At 44.1% G+C, this 19,866-nt stretch overlaps 1 protein-coding gene across 2 annotated transcripts in view; it reads left to right on the forward strand.

Moving 5' to 3' along the window:
• The window catches only part of SULF2 (sulfatase 2), a 317,708-nt gene that overhangs the window by 134,960 nt on the left and 162,882 nt on the right, over positions 1–19,866 (forward strand). For both annotated transcript variants that reach the window (XM_030211408.1, XM_030211410.1), the window contains exon 2: positions 13,810–13,880. The gene's annotated coding sequence lies outside the window, so the exon portion shown is untranslated. The remainder of the gene's footprint in view (positions 1–13,809; positions 13,881–19,866) is intronic.

A 19,866-nucleotide genomic window follows, 5' to 3' on the forward strand; every position in this document is an offset into this window, starting at 1 on the left:
GTAGCCCTGAACACACTCTTGCATGGACGCGAATCTCGAATACTGTTATAGAGGAAACATAATTCTATGTGATTTTAAAAATTAAGAGCTAAAGAAAAATATTGTTACCTGACAAGCGCACAGGAAAAACCCACATAAAGGGAGCGCTGCTGAGGACCCCTAAGTTACATGGTGTTTTCAGAAGGGCCAGATTATTACAGGACCAAGGAAATATCCCAGTGGGCTCAACAGCTCTTTTGCACCTGATAACTGAAATGGTTGTACTAAACAAGTCATGAAATATTAATGTAACGCTGGCTTTAATATCCCCTTCAAAACAGAATTCCAAAATACAGGACCTCAGGAGTTAAATGAAGGCAACTTTTCATACTGAGCACAGTCCTCTGCAGTTAACTTCTGGTTTATAGAACCATTGATGTGGAATCTTAATATCAATTTTGTAAAATTCATCCAGACGGCTTTTGTAATAATGTCATAATGTGATACAGAGCCATGCACTGCTCAGAATGCTGGACCACCACCTTTGGCATCCAGGCTCAAAGGACAACAGAGTGATTCGGGAAAAAAGGTTTTTTTAATTCTGAGTTTATTGCCTTTTGTCTCCAACAAAGCATAGTCTCGAAGGAACATGAGTAGGGGGACGAAATTAGATGGTACAATTGTGTGCTAGACTGATGTGTAGGTACACTATGGACCTGATTCACTAATGATGTTTTCTGTTATGGGTCTATGGTAAATTTCCTGAAGAAAACAAATTTAACTTTGTTTACTGCAACACTCTGTTGAAGAAAACAAAGCCAGGCCATGTTTTTCTTCCTCTCGTTTGGATTTTGCAAATTGTTTTTATCAAAGGAACGGCTAACACAGGAGTTTACCGTTGCTACCCTTCTCGACAGGATCGCTTGGCTCAGAAGTTTTTACCAATCCATTTTCAGAGGCATTGGACATTTTATACATTTTGTATAATTTCCAACCAAACTCTGACCCCCGAGGCAGGCGTTATTTAACGCCGAAACACAGCCCGTGTCAGGTCATTTTTCAATAAAATACTCTTGTTGTCCCCAGCCTTGAAGGCCCAGTGTTTTTTTTTGTTCGTTTCTTTCTCTTGCAAACATATGGACACAATTGGATGGTCTTATGAACAAGTGGGCTAACTTAGGGGCCTTTTTACTAAGCCAGGTAAGCGTCTACACGTCCACAGCTTGCTCCAAAACAGAGTTACCGCTTGACTACCGCGTGGCTCTTGCAATAATTTCATTTTTGGCGTACGGCCAAAAATATTTTATTTTCGGGCGCGCACCAAGTGGCATTTGGCATGTGTAGGTCATTACCACCCAGTTACCGCATGAGTCTTTCCAGCTCATTTTCGAAAGAGATCGCCAGCCATCTGCCAACACAAATCGGGAGATGGCCGGCGATCTCCTCATCCCGGCCAAATTGGTATAATCGAAAGCTGAATTTGGCCGGCGCCAACTGCTTTTTCGTCGCGGAGCTGGCCAGCCTTCAAGGGAGGGTACAGAAGGCGGGACAGGGTGGAGTGTGGGCGGGACAGGGGCGTGGTTACGAGATGGCCGGCTTCACCCTATAATGGAAAAAAGATGGCTGGCTCGAACGAGCATTTCGCCGGCTGGACTTGGTCCATTTATTTTTAGGTCCAAGTCACCAAAAAGTGCCCCAATTGACCAGATGACCACCGGAGGGACTCGGGGATCACCTCCCCTTACTCCCCCAGTGGTCACCAACCCCCTCCCACCCCAAAAAAAATAATTTAAAAAACATTTTTTGCCAGCCTGTATGCCAGCCTCAAATGTCATACCCAGCTCCCTGACAGCAATATGCAGGTCCCTGGAGCAGTTTTTAGTGGGTGCACTGCACTTCAGGCAGGTGGATCCAGGCCCATCCCCCCCTACCTAGTCCACTTGTAGTGGTTAATGTTGAGCCCTCCAAAAAAACCCAAAACCCACTGTACCCACATGTAGGTGCCCCCCTTCACCCCTTAGTAATGGTGTAGAGTTGTGGGGAGTGCATGTGGGGGGCTCAGTACCCAAGGTAAGGGAGCTATGCACCTGGGACCAATTTTTTTTTTAAATTTTTAGAAGTGCCCCCTAGGGTGCCCAGTTGGTGTCCTGGCATGTCAGGGGGGGCCAGTGCACTACAAATGCTGGCTCCTCCCACGACCAACTGAGTTGGATTTTGCTGGGTTTGAGATGGCCGGGCCCGGTTTCCATTATGGCTGAAAATCGGAGCCGGCCATCTCTTCTCAACCCGGCGATCGATTTAGCCGGTCCCAACTGCATTTTGAAAATACGGTTGGCTCCGCCCCCTTGCGGAGCTGGCCCTGAAGATGGCTGGCACCATTCGATTATGCCCCCTCCACATCACTAGGTCAATGGCTGGTGGTAAAGTCTCAGACCCAAAATGGACATGTGGCAATTTTTTTTTGTTGCACATCCATTTTGGGCAAAAAAAGGGCCTTTTTATTACAGGCACACTATAAAAAAAATGGATCAGCATGCACCCAAAACCCACGCCTACACTACCACAAGCCATTTTTAAGCACGCCTTTGTAAAAGGACCCCTTATTTTTTCACACTTGCAGTGGTTGGCCCAGTTGTCCAGTGAAGATGGCACATTTAAAATCACATGCAAAGATCTGCAAAATTCGTTAGCTTTTGGCTTAGTCCACTTGTCCATAGGTAAATCATTGATGTCATGATGCATCAAATCCAAAAGGCCACAAATCAGCAAAATTGAGGGTTATCTACTTTTCTGTAAGACCATCCAATTAAAAATCTATCGTTTTCATTTTGATTTTTTTTCCTTAAAAAAGCGTAAGTTGATTGTTTTGTAAAAGGTCTTATTCTAGCCATCTTTGGTAGCATTTTCTTTTATCATGTATGTTAATAACAAGATCTGAGACTTTTGGCGTTGCAGTGTTAGTATCCAGAGAGCAAGAAGGCCCGTTGAATCTGCCCAGCTAGGTGTCTAGGGCTGCAACTGCCAGTCCATACAGCTCAATGATGTTTTAGAAGCATAATGTACCCATTTCACTGTTCCTTGCTTGAACCTTCCATGCAGGGTCCAGTTCTCCATTGTGGCAGGTTTCCAGAGTTAATGTGGCGAGACATTCTGCATAATCTTTATCTTTCTGGAAAATAGAGTCTGTGTATGTATCGGAGACGCTGTCGGTCTGAAAATAATAAGTTGCTTTAATTGTGCGCCGTTCAATCTGTGTTTTTCATTAGTTAGCGAAAGATTGGAAAGGACAATACAGCACCAGTTTTACTTTAACATATTCTGCTTTGCACTCTTAATTTTTTTTTTTAACGTGATCAAATGCCTTTTATAGCTCCATGTTCTTATATTTATTGAATCTTCCACTGTTTTGCTGTGATCAGGTGGAACAAACCTCTGTGCAGAGCCCTTTTTCAGGACCAAGTCCTGAATAGTCATGCTCCACTACACAGCTGACACTGACGGGACCTCTCCTGGTTTAACCCTGCAGCAGTCTCTTATCTTTATGAGCTAGTCATTCACTTCAGAGGTCAGTCTGTACTGGTGAAAGCCCCCTAGTGATAAATATTCTGTTGGTTTATTTTATTCCTTGTCACTGCATTTTTTTTCTAGCAAAAAAGGTGCCCGTACTCAAATGCCAGGCCACCCTTCAGGGGTGGGGTAATCCACTGAAGGACCCACCCCACAATAACCAGGCCCCCTCCAACCAGTCACAGAATCTATGACAAGGCAGAACTGGTGTGTAGAAGCTGAGCTCCTTCATTAAAACTTGGAGTCCATGGGTTAATTGTAGCAAACAATGGAAGAGGTGCCGGTACTCAGTACCCCCAAGTACACCCTCAAAAAAACCTCTGTTCCTTGTACTGTGTGTTCTGTGTTTATTTTTATTATTTTTTTTCCATTTGTACCCCGCGCTTTCCCATTCATGGCAGGCTCAATGCGGCTTACGTGGGGCAATGGAGGGTTAAGTGACTTGCCCAGAGTCACAAGGAGCTGCCTGTGCCTGAAATGGGAATCAAACTCAGTTCCCCAGGACCAAAGTCCACCACCTTAACCACTAGGCCACTCCTCCACTGTTGCTACTATTTGAGATTCTACATGGAATGTTGCTATTCCACTAGCAACATTCCATGTAGAAGTCGGCCCTTGCAGATCACCAATGTGGCCGCGCAGGCTTCTGCTTCTGTGAGTCTGATGTCCTGCACGTGCAGGACGTCAGACTCACAGAAGCAGAAGCCTGCGCAGCCTTCTACATGGAATGTTGCTAGTGGAATAGCAACATTCCAACATTCCATGTAGAATCTCCACTAGTATCTATTTTATTTTTGTTACATTTGTACCCTGCGCTTTCCCACTCATGGCAGGCTCAATGCGGCTTACATGGGGCAATGGAGGGTTAAGTGACTTGCCCAGAGTCACAAGGAGCTGCCTGTGCCTGAAGTGGGAATCGAACTCAGTTCCTCAGTTCCCCAGGACCAAAGTCCACCACCCTAACCACTAGGCCACTCCTCCACTCACTGGAGTGTCCAGATTTAAGCTTTTCTTTGTGTACATATTGTTGGTGCAGAAAACTATGGTAAGTGAACCCCTTCTATAGAGGATGCATGTCTGCCCAGATTAAAAGTTGAAATTTAATTTAGCACCTAAACCTACCCAGATCGAGAAATTCTGTTCCAAGAGCAATCCAAATAATGTTTCAGCTTGTTGGCTACAGTACTTTTTAACTTACCAAGTGGCCCTTTTACTATACAACATAAGAATAGCTTTATTGGATCAGACCAATGGTCCATCTAGTCCAGTATCCTGCTTCCAATAGTGGCCAATCCAGGTCACAAGTACCTGGCGGAAACCCAATTAGTACCAACATTCCATGCTACCAATCCCAGGGCAAGCAATGGCTTCCCCCATGTCCATCTCAATAAGACTATGGACTTTTCTTCCAGAAACTTGTCCAAACCTTTTTTTTTTTTAACCCAGATAGTGCAATCCTTCATAAACATCTTTCAATAACTTCCAACTAACTTCAACCTTTATATTCGAGATGCATATATATATAGTAACACTTAGCTTTAAGCAGCGATTTTTCACCTAAATCAAACCTCTACCGATATGACGAGGTTTCGAAGTCCTTCAGGGAAGAGGTTCGCATCTCACTACTTGCTCCAGCCATTTTTCCATATGTGAAGCGTTGGTGCAGCGCCTCGCGTCTGCTCTGCGTGTAAAAGAAGCAAGTTGCGTCGGCCCTTCCCTCACTGTGTCCCACCCTCTGATGTAATGTCCGATTTCCGCGAGGGCGGTACACAGTGAGGGAAGGGTGAGGGCTGACGCGAATTGCAGAGCAGACGCGAGGCGTTGCGCCGCCGTTTCACAGATTTTTTTCTAAAGGCTGGGGTGCCGGGTGGCAGGAGAAGAGAGTCGTCTGTGGACGGAGCTAGTAGGCAAGTGAGGACTGCGGCGCCAGCGGAGCACCCCCCCCCCCCCACCTGCTGACACCCGGGGCCGACCACCCCTACTGCCCCACCCTTGGTACGCAACTATAACTGTGTGTAAATTCTGGAATGCCCATTTCCCAGCCCATAATCCCGCCACTTTTTCGCTCCACGCATTAGAATTTAAGCGCTCTGCGTTACAGTATATGCTTAACGAGTTATGCACGTAAATTCTAATCATTGCCAATTAGTGCTCATTGTTGCTTGTTAAGTGCTGAAAACTCTGATTGGCTTGTTAAGCCAATTTAACTTACATGTGTTTATAGAATACGCTTGGATTTCGGCATGGAACTCTAGGCATGATATAGAGAATCCTGTGGGGGAAAAAAGGGCCATATTGTGTAAATGGCATGTAAAATCTAGATGCATCAGATTAAAGCACCTAGTACTATTCTATGTAATGCACCTAGGGCCCCCTTTACCAAGCTGCGGCAAAAGGGGGCCGGTGCTGGCGTGTGTTTTTTTTACACGCATGCAGGGGCCCCCTTCTACCACAGCTGGTAAAAGGGAAGTCTCGCTTTCCTACAGGAAATGGCCGGGTGGCAAGTAAAGCACTTGCCATGCAGTCATTTCAGGAGGGAGCCCTTACTACCACCCATTGAGGTGGCAGTAAGAGCTCCCGCGGTAACCGGTATACTCCAGCGCTACAAAAAAAAAAAAATAAATTTTTGTAGCTCCGGAAATGACGGCTCACTACAGGTGGGAAGTACCGCCGGGCTGCTGCAGTAGCCCAGCAGTATTTCCTGTATAGCGTGCAGTAAGCTCACATTGGGCTTACCACCAAGGAACCCCTAAAATGTTTAGAATAGCCTATAGGTCCGGGGAACGTGCCTACCCTTTATTCACATTTGAGAAATGTGAGTAACAGTGAATGTTAGAAAGTGGATATATTGCCCATGCTGAATTAAGGGCCTGCCTGTGAAGCAGCTTTTAAAGCAAAACATGGCACATGTTGGTCAATGGTCCGACACATGAAGAATATTTAAGATAAGTGTCACGCTTAAAGTGTTAAAAGAATTGATATTATATTGAGAAATAGCGACCGATGAAAAATTTGACAAGTGACAAATTGGCTTATATGCAATAACTCACCACCGAGGTCAGGTCTAACTACTAAGAATAACCAGCACAGAACATATTTGATGTACATTTGGGTGCGGCCATTTACTCCACTTGAAAACCTGGTGTAAATACCTGCACCTAACTTTAGATGAGTTTCCCCCCCTCCCCCCCAAATTATCTAGCAATGTGTGTAAATTCGAGTACCGCCCCCAACATGCCTACAATCCTGCCATGGCCATGCCCCTTTTAATAGCTACACAGGTTAGAATTTACGTGCACATCTTCATAGAATGCGCATAAATTCCAATTATTGCTAATTAGTGATAATTGGTTATTGGCCAATTATCACTGGCTCGTTACTCAATTGAGTAGCACAGGTAAATTGGGCATGTGCACAATTTAATGCACACTACTCACCATGCCTTATATAGAATCCAGGGGTAACTGGTTAACGCATCTTAGTAAAAGGGTCTCCGAGTCACATGACAGAAAACTCGCCTAATTAACCTGCATTTATGTCGCAAGGAACCAGCCACAAAATCCTTTGCATGGTAAGAGAGACCAGGATGTTGTTTTTCTTGTTGTCCAGAAGCGGTGCTTCAGTATGGGCAGGAGGCACTCTCAAAAGCTGCCAACTCCAGTAATCACTCTTGTCTGCTTCCTGAAACCATATATAAATGCGAAAATAGGTCCACCCAAGACGCGTCTTTGCCAACCCGTCCTAGTAACAAATTTCCTGTTTTGGTTAGATCAGTGCTTCAGAAAATGAAGTACCAGAACAAGCTGTGAGTATTGCCTTCCAGATGTATTGTGTAGATTGAGGATTAGACATTCCATTCCATTGGGGTGTTTGCACAAGGTATACAGTTTTCATTAGATGCTTCCTATTAATCCTCTCAACGTTTCTCCTGCAATGTCATAGAAAGAATGTTTCTCAGTCAGAGAAAGATAGATAGTGTTTTTCATATTTTCTTCTAGAAAAAACAATAGAGCTTGCCTCTTTCCCCAAATAGAGTGGAGGAGTGGCCTAGTGGTTAGGGTGGTGGACTTTGGTCCTGGGGAACTGAGTTCGATTCCCACTTCAGGCACAGGCAGCTCCTTGTGACTCTGGGCAAGTCACTTAACCCTCCATTGCCCCATGTAAGCTGCATTGAGCCTGCCATGAGTGGGAAAGCGCAGGGTACAAATGTAACAAAAATAAAATAGATACTATTGGAGATTCTACATGGAATGTTGCTATTCCACTAGCAACATTCCATGTAGAAGGCTGTGCAGGACATCAGACTCACAGAAGCAGAAGCCTTCGCGGCCACATTGGTGATCTGCAAGTGGGAAAGCGCGGGGTACAAATGTAACAAAAAAACAAAAAAATTAAACTGTATAATGCTTGGTAACCTGCAGCACAGGGAGGACAGTACCTGTTTTCCAAAGGCTTTCTCCCATTTTGTGCCTGTAGGGGAAATACCTTGCAAGTTTGAAAATGAATAATCATCTTGCTATGGACTGCAGAGAGAGTAATTACAATGCAATTTCAAAAATGTCCTGCCCAGCACCTTAAAATTTACTGCGGAGGTTTCCTACAGTTATCATATGGTAAAGTTTTCTTTATTGCGTATCATGATTATTTCGATTAGATTGTTGTACTTAAGTGCACCTGCACTAAGTACTGTATGCTAAGTGCAATGAGCAATCCGTACCCATTCTCTATCCATAACCCACCCAGTCCTTCCTCCCTAATTCTGCATGCACATAACACATAAATTAGCATGCCACTGGCAGCCAGTATCTCATTTCTGTATCTCATTTCTGCGCTAACAGTTAACTAAAATTTACAACCAGGTATTTTCAGTGGGTGATAAAATACTGGGGGAAAAACTGAGAAGCTGGCAAGTTAGATGCAAAGCATTGATAAAGGGCAAAATAGATTATGAAAGATGACATCTATCTTGCCTCAGAGGCAAAATCTCATCGTAATAACGCTTCCAGGTATATCAGAAGAAGATGTAAGAGATCTACCTCTGTACCGGAGATGGTTTTCAAGGGTGACAGTGCAGAGGAACTGAAAGAAATCTCGGTGAACCTGGAAGGTGTACCGAGCCAAATAGACAAATTAAAGACTAGTAAATTGCCTCAACCAGGTGGTATACACCCTAGGGTACTGAAACCCCCCCAAATTGCAGATCTGTAACCTGTCGTTAAAATTGTCCGTAGTACCTGAAGATTGGAGGGTGGCCAATGGAATGCCGATTTTTAAAAAGGGTCCCAGGGGTGATTGGGAAACAGTAAATTCAACGTCAGTGCTTGTCAAAATAGTGGAAACTATTATAAAGAATAAAATCACTGAACACATAGACAAATGTGGTTTAATGGGTCAGAGTCAACAGGGATTCAGCCAAGGAAAGTCTTGCCGCACCAATTTGCTTCATTTCTTTGAATGCATGGATAAAACATGGATAAAGGTGAGCCTGTTGCTGTAGTGTATCTAGATTTTCAGAAAGCTTCATCGGTTCAAAACTCTGCTGCCCGTCTCATCTTCCGCCAGGGTCGCTTTACTCATACTACCCCTCTCCTCAAGTCGCTTCACTGACTCCCTATCCGTTTTTGCATCCTGTTCAAACTTCTTCTACTAACCTATAAATGTACTCACTCTGCTGCTCCCCAGTATCTCTCCACACTCGTCCTTCCCTACACCCCTTCCCGTGCACTCCGCTCCATGGATAAATCCTTCTTATCTGTTCCCTTCTCCACTACTGCCAACTCCAGACTTCGCGCTTTCTGTCTCGCTGCACCCTACGCCTGGAATAAACTTCCTGAGCCCCTACGTCTTTCCCCATCCTTGGCCACCTTTAAATCTAGACTGAAAGCCCACCTCTTTAACATTGCTTTTGACTCGTAACCACTTGTAACCACTTGCCTCCACCTACCCTCCTCCTTCCTGTACACAATAATTGATTTGATTTGCTTACTTTATTTTTTGTCTATTAGATTGTAAGCTCTTTGAGCAGGGACTGTCTTTCTTCTATGTTTGTGCAGCGCTGCGTATGCCTTTTAGCGCTACAGAAATGCTAAATAGTAGTAATAGTAGTAGTAAGTTCCTCATGAGAGACCCCTGAGAAAACTAAAAACCATGGGATAGGAGGTAATGTTATATGGTGGATTAGGAATTGTTTGAGGGATAGAAAACAGAGGGTAGGGTTAACTGGCCAATTATCTCAGTGGAGGAAGGTGGAACACCCCAGAGATCTGTACTGGGACCAGTGCTATTTAACATATTAATGATTTGAAAATGGGAATGATGAGTGAGATGATTCAATTTGCAAGTTGACACAAAACTATTCAAAGTTGTTAAAACGCATGTGGATTGTGAAAACTTGAAGGAAGACCTTAGGAAGTTGGAAGACTGGGCATCCAAATGGCAGATGAGATTTAATGTGGACAAATACAGAGTGATGCACATTGGGAAGAATAATCCAAATACTACTACTACTTATCATTTCTATAGCGCTACTAGACGTACGCAGCGCTGTACACTTGAACATGACGAGACAGTCCCTGCTCGACAGAGCTTACAATCTAATCAAGACAGACAAACAGGACAAATGAGGGATAAGGACAAAGAGTAGCAAGATTCCGGAATCCCAAAGAGTAGCAAGATTCCAGAATCCTAAAGAGTAGCAAGATTCCAGAATCCCAAAGACTACTACTACTACTACTTATCATCTCTATAGCGCTACTAGACGTATGCAGCGCTGTACACTTGAACATGACGAGACAGTCCCTGCTCGACAGAGCTTACAATCTAATTAGGACAGACAAACAGGACAAACAAGAGATAAGGAAATATGAGGATGATAAAATAAGGGTTCTGAACAAGTGAATGAGGGTTAGGAGTTAAAAGCAGCATCAAAAAGGTGGGCTTTTAGCTTACATTTGAACATCTAGACTACTGTAACTCATTGTTCTGTGAAATTATGATTCAATATACCAGAAAAAAAAAACAAAAACTGCAGATCATACAGAATACAGCAGCTAGAATAATATTCAAACAGAATAGATATACTAGTGCCTCACCATACCTGACCAAACTCATTGTTGAAAGAATTAAGTTCAAAGCTGTCTATTATTATTTTATTTGAATTTTGCTCACACCTTTTTCAGTAGTAGCTCAAGGTGAGTTACATTCATGTACATGGTATTTCCCTGTCCCTGGAGGGCTCACAATTAGTGGGGTTTGAACCAGGCACCTCTGGATGTCAAGGCTGGGGTTCTACCGCTAAGCCACTCCTCCACTCCTAATTGTTCAAATTTTACAAGGTGTCATAATTATTTTATAGGTTCCACCCTAGGAGTCTGCACCTAAGAAAAAGATCTAGGCGTCATTGTGGACAATACGCCGACATCTTCTGCCCAGTGTGTGGCAGCGGCCAAAAAAGCAAACAGAATGCTAAGTATTAGGAAAGGGATAGAAAATAAAACACAAAATATTATAATGCCTCTTTATCACTCCATGGAGCAACCACACCTTGAGTATTGTGTGCAATCCTGGTCACCGTACCTTAAAAATATAGCAGAATTAGAAAAGGTACAAAGAAGGTTGACCAAAATGATTAAAGGGATGGAACTCCTCTCACATGAGGAAAGGCTTAAGAGATTAGGACTTTTTAGCTTGGAAAAAAGATGCCTGAAGGGAGGTTTGATAGAGGCAGGGACGGCCCGACCTTTGGGCCACCTGAGGAGCGGTATCTCCCAGCGTTACCTGACAGTGGCGGAGTTACCCAGCAGCGATTCCCATACTCTGCCCTGCCACCAGCACCCGCCTCTTCCCTTTACTGTGGCCGCCTCGCCTCTCTGATCTAACATACTTCTCCTTCAATTCGACATGTTGAGCGCATTCGACATGGTAAACAATAATATATTATTAAGACTCCTTGGCCACTTCGGGATTGTTGGAAACGTACTTAAATGGATCAAGGGCTTTCTAACCACCAGAACATACCAAGTACAATCAAATTCAAACATATCACCACCTTGGAAAGCAGCCTGCTCACCATTATCACCAATACTCTTCAACATAATGATGATCCCACTGGCAAAATCCTTGTCCAATCGAGGCCTTAACCCATTCATCTGTGCAGATGATGTTACAATCTACATTCCATTCAGACAAGCCACTTACTGAAATAACCAATGAAATCAATGCTGGCCTGAGCATCACGGACTCCTGGGCAAACTCATTCCAACTGAAAAAACACACTGCCTGATCCTCTCATCTCAACATAACTAGAAACCTGCAACCTGGCTCCCAACCTTCAAAATTTTGTACACGCAGGATGTCAGACTCAGAAACCTGAAAGGAAGGAAGGAAGAAGACTTCGGCTGGCGGGGGATGGGGTCCCCGCCAGCCCAGGTAGGTGACAGCGGGCAGGCGAGCGGGCGGGGGGATCGATGGTAGGGAGGTCCAGGGCCAAATCTACGGGGGCCCTGGCCCCCGTGGCCCCATAGCAGCGACGCCCCTGCCGAGTATGGTAAGCTTTGTGCATCAGGGTCTGAGTGGTGTAGAATGGGTAAACCTACATCCAATTTTTACTCTTTCAAAAAGTGCAGAGATTCTCTGTGGAGTTTCCCTTTGAAAATTCTGTTGGTGTAAATCACGTGGGTATGTTTGAAGCCATGTACATTCAACCCGCATGGGAATAGATGCAATGTAAGGAAACAAGAAGTGGAGTCCACAGTAAGAACAGGAACCAAGTGTTCTTTATTGCCAGCGTCAATTTTATGACCCAACACAGTTGTGTTTCGGCATAAGCGTATGCCTGCATCATGGGTCTCTAGGAAATCTTAGTGGTAGACGCCAAAGAAAATGCTGGTTCACAATTCTTCATTTGTGTTTCAGATAATTTGAATATGCAGACCTTCGTGTGCTTTTCTCTTCCCTGATGAAACTCCGCTCACTTTTTATGTGGATAAAAATGCAGGCGTTGAAAACTAATATGCATTCTGTTACCTGCATTTTATGTAGGTAAACGCATCTTTATGGGCATTGGAGTGGAGGAGTGGCCTAGTGGTTAGAACACTGGTCTTGTAATCCAGAGGTGGCCGGTTCAAATCCCACTGCTACTCCTTGTGATCTTGGGCAAGTCACTTAACCCTCCATTGCCTCAGGTACAAACTTAGATTGTGAGCCTTCCTGGGACAGAGAACTATCCAGTGTACCTGAATATAACTCGCCTTGATCTGCTGAAAAAGGTGTGAGCAAAATCCAAATAAATTATTTGAGATTCTGTTGCTACTATTTGAGATTCTACATGGAATGCTGCTATAGTGGAGGAGTGGTTAGAGCACCGGTCTTGCAATCCAGAGGTGGCCAGTTCAAATCCCACTGCTGCTCCTTGTGATCTTGGGCATCACTTAACCCTCCATTGCCTCAGGTACAAACTTAGATTGTGAGTCCTCCTGGTACAGAGAAATATCCAGAGAACCTGAATGTAACTCACCTTGAGCTACTACTGAAAAAGGTGTGAGCAAAATCTAAATAAATAATAATAATTAGAATATTTGAATATTGTCCTCAACATTATTATTGTGAAATACATTTTAATAAACTATGGGGTATTTCCCCCCTTCTGGACTAGAAATAAGCATTCACTCTGGGCTGACTAAGAACATTACTTCCTAGATTTGAAAACAATTTATGACTTCATGCAGGTCTGAGATGCTTTAATTACAATGTCAATGCTAGATTTATATGGGAAACATGCTATTTTGGGATACTTATGTTAACTGAATTCCTTTGTGAATTCAATCATTTAATACTTGAAATGGAAAAAGTCCTTCTAATCTTCCTTCTGAATGAGCCGTGAAATAGGATCTGTGAACCAGCTGAAGTGTGAAGAGGATAGCATGTCTTAGCGTCAGGGATTTCAGATTAGGAAGTAGCGATCCTATCCCTGCAATATCAGTGTAAGGGAACCGAGTCAACCACTAACCACGAGATGCTACTGCATTTTAAACTAGTGGGGCCATGAAGCTTCAGTGGAGATGTTTCTCTGGTTCGAAAATCACTATGTTCACCACTTGATTTTTGGGACATTTTCAGGAACACATCCAAAATCGGATTTAGATGTCCTATCGAAAATTGTCCCTCTTCCCTAATTTGAAAATATCTGGTTCTATAAATTGTTCTCTGTAGAAAAGCCTAAAGATTAATTATCGCTTTTTAATGCATAATTTTAATATTTTGCAGGTTTGTCATGTTGAAAATCTTGGAAACTTCATTCTTTGACATTTGTCTGCAAGTGACTGGATGCTGACCCTGTAAGTATAAAACTATTTAATTCTGTGTTAATCACTGATTCTACATGATGTCATTACAGGAAGTCCTTGGAGATATTTTCCTATCCAGCCAAAGGTTAAGGACTTTGTTTATGTCAACGAACATATTCATCTTTTTTTAAGAACACTTGTATTACCATTGTAAAATCATACAAATATGCTTTTGTGCCTGCCCATAACACACTACCTTCCAAATTGTGCATGCTAGCTTTTAAATAGCAACTTTCTAAAATCACTGTTTACATGTTTAGGCTGTTTATACATGTAAACACTTGGGGTAGATATTCAGCCAGGTGACATTGAGCATGTTTTCAGTTGCTGGTGTTGCCCTCGGATACAGGCCACTGGCATTGAATACTTGGGTGTATGTGGCCAGCTATCCCTTTATGCTGTCAAGTGCGATATTCAGCGCTTAACTTCCTATGCGACACTGCTTAAAGATAGAACTGACTTTTATGCGGTTCGATATGGCCACTTAACTTAGGGACCCTTTTACAAAGACGTGGTAGGCTCTAAGCACACACCGCCTGCGCCAAAACGCAGGGCCGCCGAGAGACTGGGCCAGGCCCCGGGACAAGCCCCCCCCCCCACCCGAGGTCACCGGGCCCTCTCTCCACCCCCGGGCCCTCTGCACTGACCTTAAGCGCCTCACCTTCGAAAGCGCAGCAAGCAGCGGCAGACCACTCCTTCTTTCTGTGTCCCGCCCTCGCGAAAGTTACGTCAGGCGAGGGTGGGACACGGAAGGAAGGAGTGGTCTGCCGCTGCTTGCTATGCTTTTGAAGGTGAGGCGCTTAAATTCAATGCCAGGGAGCGACGGAGGGTGGGCGGGTCGGACTGCGGCGGCAGTGCCGGCCCCCCCCCCCCCCCCCCCCCGGAGCCCCGGGCCCGGGGAATTTTGTACCCCTTGTCCCCCCCTCTCGGCGGCCCTGCCAAAAAGAGACTAGCCCAAGGCCACTGCACTCCCTGGTGGTAATTTCGGATTTGGCACACACCCAAACTGCCAGGACAAATTTTGGGCCCCATTTATCAAGCTGCGGCAAAAGGACGCTGGCGTCGGCACGTGTTTTACACATTCGCCGAGGCCTCCTTTTTACCACAGCTGGTAAAAGGAAAGTCTCGCCTTCCTGCAGGAAATGGCCACGCGGCAAGCAAAGCACTTGCCGTGTGGCCGTTTCGGAGGGAGCCCTTACCGCCAGCCGTTGAGGTGGCGGTAAGGGCTCCCATATTAACCCAGCGGTAACAGGGCAGCGCACAGCACTGCCTGATTACTGCCGGGTACACTTCGGCACAACAAAAATAAATACATTTTTGTAGCGTCAGAAATTACGGCGCTAGGGGTGGGAAATTCCGCCGGGCTGCTGCGGTACTTCCTGTATAGTGAGCAGTAAGCCCAGGTTGGGCTTCCCGCTGCTTAGTAAAAGGAGCTCTTTATTTCCTACTGTGCATGGCATTTCTGGCATTAATCAGCAGTTGGCACGTGCCAGCCGGTACTGCGCATATGTAGCGCATGAGCCCTTACCACTAGATCAATAAGGTGGCGTTAAGGTCTTGGGCCATAAATAGGCACATACTGGTTTCAATTTTACTGCAGGCCCTTTTCCCAGCCCATTGAAAAAAAAACCCATTTTCCCCAGACGCAGTAAAAACTGGCCCGGCACACGCCAAATACACACGCCCACACTACTGCAGTCCACTTTTTGCCACAGCTTAGTAAAAGGACCCTTTAGGCAGTTGAGCTGACTCACCTTTGGACTGCACACAACACGGCTTTCATTTTAGCAGTCTGTGATGATATCTAGCGGCAGTAACTAGATAGCCCCCCGGACAAGCATTTTAACCGGCCAGGAGCCATTTCTGGCTGGTTAAATCGCTTTTGACCCCCCCTTTTTTTTTTACATGTGTAAAATGACCTCCCAAGGAGACCACTTTCAAATTGTCCACACTGAAACAATTTGTAGATCATTTTTACCAGCGGTCTCTGCACCAGATTTCGAAGAGAGAACATGCGCCGACTTTAGCATCGTGCTTTCCGAGGGTATAAGCTACCTTTGGATCTATGCGGCGGTTTTTCTGTGCAAGATGAGGTGTGCAGATTTGAAAATACCACAGACTTAAACGTGCCCACAGGAATGTTAAAATTAGGGGCGGACATTTAGTGCACTATTAATGTGAGAAATTTTTTAAAACGCTGCAATTAAAATGTTTAATCGCGGTCTGCCTTTTTAACTCCTGTCTGTTCCCCGACATTGCTTTCTCTTCCCCTGCCTATCGTATTTCACCTTGGCATAACATAGTAGAGGGAAGGCATTGGTGTCTGTTGCAAGTAACATGTGGGAATCACTGCGGAGACCCTATGAAGAGTCAGATAAAATGTTAAAATAAATGCAGGAGGGGGGTGGGATGCTGGACTTGTGTACTAAGAGGGACAGCAGCAGGAGAGGAGAGAAATGGGTGTCCGTGTCTCAGGGGTAACAGGTTTAATAGTAGAAGGGGAAATACTTGGGTGTATTTACAGGGGAAGGATGCTGCAGGAGAGGAGAAAAATAGGTACCTGCATGGAGGGGAGGGGAGGGGGAACAACGTGCTGTGGGAAGGAAGTGTGTGTGTGCAACTTTTCGTTATATTCAGCAGGTTTAAAAAATTTCCATGCAGTGGGAATGTACTAATACCAACTAAGCCTAGAGGTGTGATTAATCGTGCGATTAAACTTTTAGTACCACGATTAATTTTGATTTCGATTCTTCATCGTTGCCCACCTCCTAGTTAAAATATAGCTAAAGGCCACAATGTTAGCCACACTGAGGGAGGATGGTTTTCAAACAGACAATTTATGCAGGTTTTAGGGCCTAGCCATCCCATCCGCCTCCAAATTCCATCTAGGCACTGCACCATCAGAAAGGAACTTGTGAAATGCTAGCCCTCATTTTACTGAAGAGAGAAAAATGTTTCACATTTGACAGCCTCTTTACAACAGCATTTCAGTTAGGGAACTATGTGATGTAGATGTGAAGCGTCTGTTCACGCTTTTCAAAAATACTAGGACTAGGGGGCATGCGATGAAGCTACAATGTAGTAAATTTAAAACAAAGCGGAGAAAATTTTCTTCACTCAACGTGTAATTAAACTCTGGAATTCGTTGCCAGAGAATGTGGTAAATGCGGTTAGCTTAGCGGAGTTTTAAAAAAGTTTGGATGGCTTCCTAAAGAAAAAGTCCATAGACCGTTATTAAATGGACTTGGGGAAAATCCGCTATTTCTGGGATAAGCAGTATAAAATGTTTTGTACATTTTTGGGATCTTACTGGGTATTTGTGACCTGGATTGGCCACTGTTGGAAACAGGATGCTGGGCTCGATGGACCTTTGGTCTTTCCCAGTATGGCAATACTTATGTACTTATATAGAAGTATTGCTGTACACAAATCTGTGTAATGTTTCTCTTCTTTGTAAACCTTGATCTGGTTTTGTATGTTTCCCTTTGTCCTAAAGAAAAGCTTAGATAAAATATTACATTTCCATGTAGTGCTGTAGCTTCATCTCATCCAGGGCCAGGACCAAAAGTGGAAAACACTGGTAAATCCAGTTCTGTTGATCTATTTAGTTTCTCTTACAAGACATTTCAAGGACAGGAATGGAGAGTATTGTTGTAGAAATTCAAGCTTCTAATCAATTTTATGTACTATGTATTTTATATCTTTTTTTTTTTTTTTTTTTTAATTGGTTCAGAAGTAATATAGAGGGGCATAATCGAACGAAAACGTCTATCTCCATGGGCGTTTATCTCCGAGAACGGGTCCGTGAAGGGGCGGACCGAACCGTATTTTCGAAAAAAATAGACGTCCATGTTTTATTCAACAGTTTGTGAGCTGGGCGTTTTTGCTTTTCAACGATAATGGAAAATGCAAGCGCCCGGCTCAAAAACGAATAAATCCAAGGCATTTGTTCGTGGGAGGGGCCAGGATTCGTAGTGCACTGGTCCCCCTCACATGCCAGGACACCAACCGGGCACCCTAGGGGGCACTTTTACAAAAACAAAAAAAAAAGATAAAAGAGCACCCAGGTGCATAGCACCCTTCCCTTGTGTGTTGAGCCCCCCCAAATCCCCCTCAAAACCCACTGCCCACAAGTCTACACCATTACTATAGCCCTAAGGGGTGAAGGGGGGAACCTACATGTGGGTACAGTGGGTTTGGGGGGGTTGGACGACTAAGCATTAAGCAGCACAATTGGATGGGCCTGGGTCCACCTGCCTGAAGTCCACTGCACCCCCTAACAACTGCTCCAGGGACCTGCATACTGCTGCCAGGGAGGTGGGTATGACATTTGAGAGTGAAAATAAACAGTTGTGAAACGGCATATTTTGTGGTGGGAGGGGGTTTGTGACCACTGGGGGAGTCAGGGGAGGTCATCCCCGATTCCCTCCAGTGGTTATCTGGTCATTTAGGGCACTTTTTGGGGCCTTATTTGTGGAAAAACAGGGTCCAGGAAAAGTGCCCTAAATTCTCGCTAAAAACGCATATTTTTTTTCCATTATCGGCGAAAGGCGCCCATCTCTGATCGGCCGATAACCACGCCCCAGTTCCGCCTTCGACACGCCCCCGTCAACTTTGTACGCTTCCGCGATGGAGTGCAGTTGAAAACGTCCAAGTTCGGCTTTCGATTATACCGCGTTATTCGTTTTTGGGAGATAAACGCCTATCTCCCGATTTAGGTCGCAATATAGGCGTTTTTGGCTTTCGATTATAAGCTGGATAGTGTTCTATTGTCGAGTGACATAATCAATTAGCTAAAGTGGTTTTGCTAGACCACAGCTCTATGAAAAGAGAATCTGATATGGATGTTTTTTGGGTGTTTTTTTTTTCTTTTACTTGTGCTGCTCTAATGGGCTTTAAATGTTTTAAGATGCATTACTGAACAGATTTGCATCTTTATCATTACTGTTCATTTTCATGATTAGAGAAAAACTTGAATTATAGACAAGGATATTGTATTCGCCGAATTAAAATGATTTGGCTTTTCCAACTAATCTTTGAGGTTGGAATGCACTGAGAATACATTGTTATAGCATCTACAGAAGCTGTAAGTTTATCCACATCATTACTTTAATTCTATTCTCCTTGTGTGGCCCCATTACCTTTTGTTCAATACACACATATTTAGCTGAAAATATTTCTTCATTGCACCTTTGAAGGGTGCAGTGTGATGGTTTACGTAAATTATAGACGAGCAAGCAACAGCTGCGATCTAAGGAAGGACAAACACAGCAAGAGTTTAGCCAAATGTCAACTTTAATGGCCAAGTTTCGGGAAAAACCTTCGTCAGAGGTCACATTGGTTTCCACGATACATTCACAGATTCAAAGCATGTACTGCAATACCTATATTTAAAAGAAAAGTGAGGTCCAATGTCAAAAGAATGCAGCCAACAGAAAAAACTCTGGTCTTTTAAACACAAGTATCACAGTACATGCTTTGAATCTGTGAATGTACATATGTGACCCCTGAAATTTGGCGAGGTTGGGTCCTGTTTCCATTAAAGTTGATATTTGGATTATCTCTTGCTGTTTGGTTGTCTGTTCTACTTCTGCATTAGACTGTCTCCTGTTCTATTTCTCTTATGTAAATTATAACCATTGTGTAATTCAAAGTAGAATCTGAATAAAATTTGTCTCAAGAGATTTTCTGCGAAGCACATGGGATCATTTTAATGAAAATATTTTCTGCATGAATTACATAAAGTGAGGGTGGTATTTTTCTGGCCGCAACATTTACCCCCCCGGATTCTATAAGTGGGCACTTGGTTCCTTATTGTACATGGTTTACTCCTATCTATGACTGGGACAGGAGGATAAAATGAGAAAACCTTTATTACAGACTCGACACAGATCCGTGTTTCGGCCACAGGCCTGCCTAAGGAGTCTCTGAGAGATGTAGTCGAAAGGAATGCTTCTGAGAGAGTTGCATACCTTCA

The sequence above is a fragment of the Microcaecilia unicolor genome, chromosome 8, assembly GCF_901765095.1.
Source record: "Microcaecilia unicolor chromosome 8, aMicUni1.1, whole genome shotgun sequence".
NCBI classification, from domain to species: domain Eukaryota; kingdom Metazoa; phylum Chordata; class Amphibia; order Gymnophiona; family Siphonopidae; genus Microcaecilia; species Microcaecilia unicolor.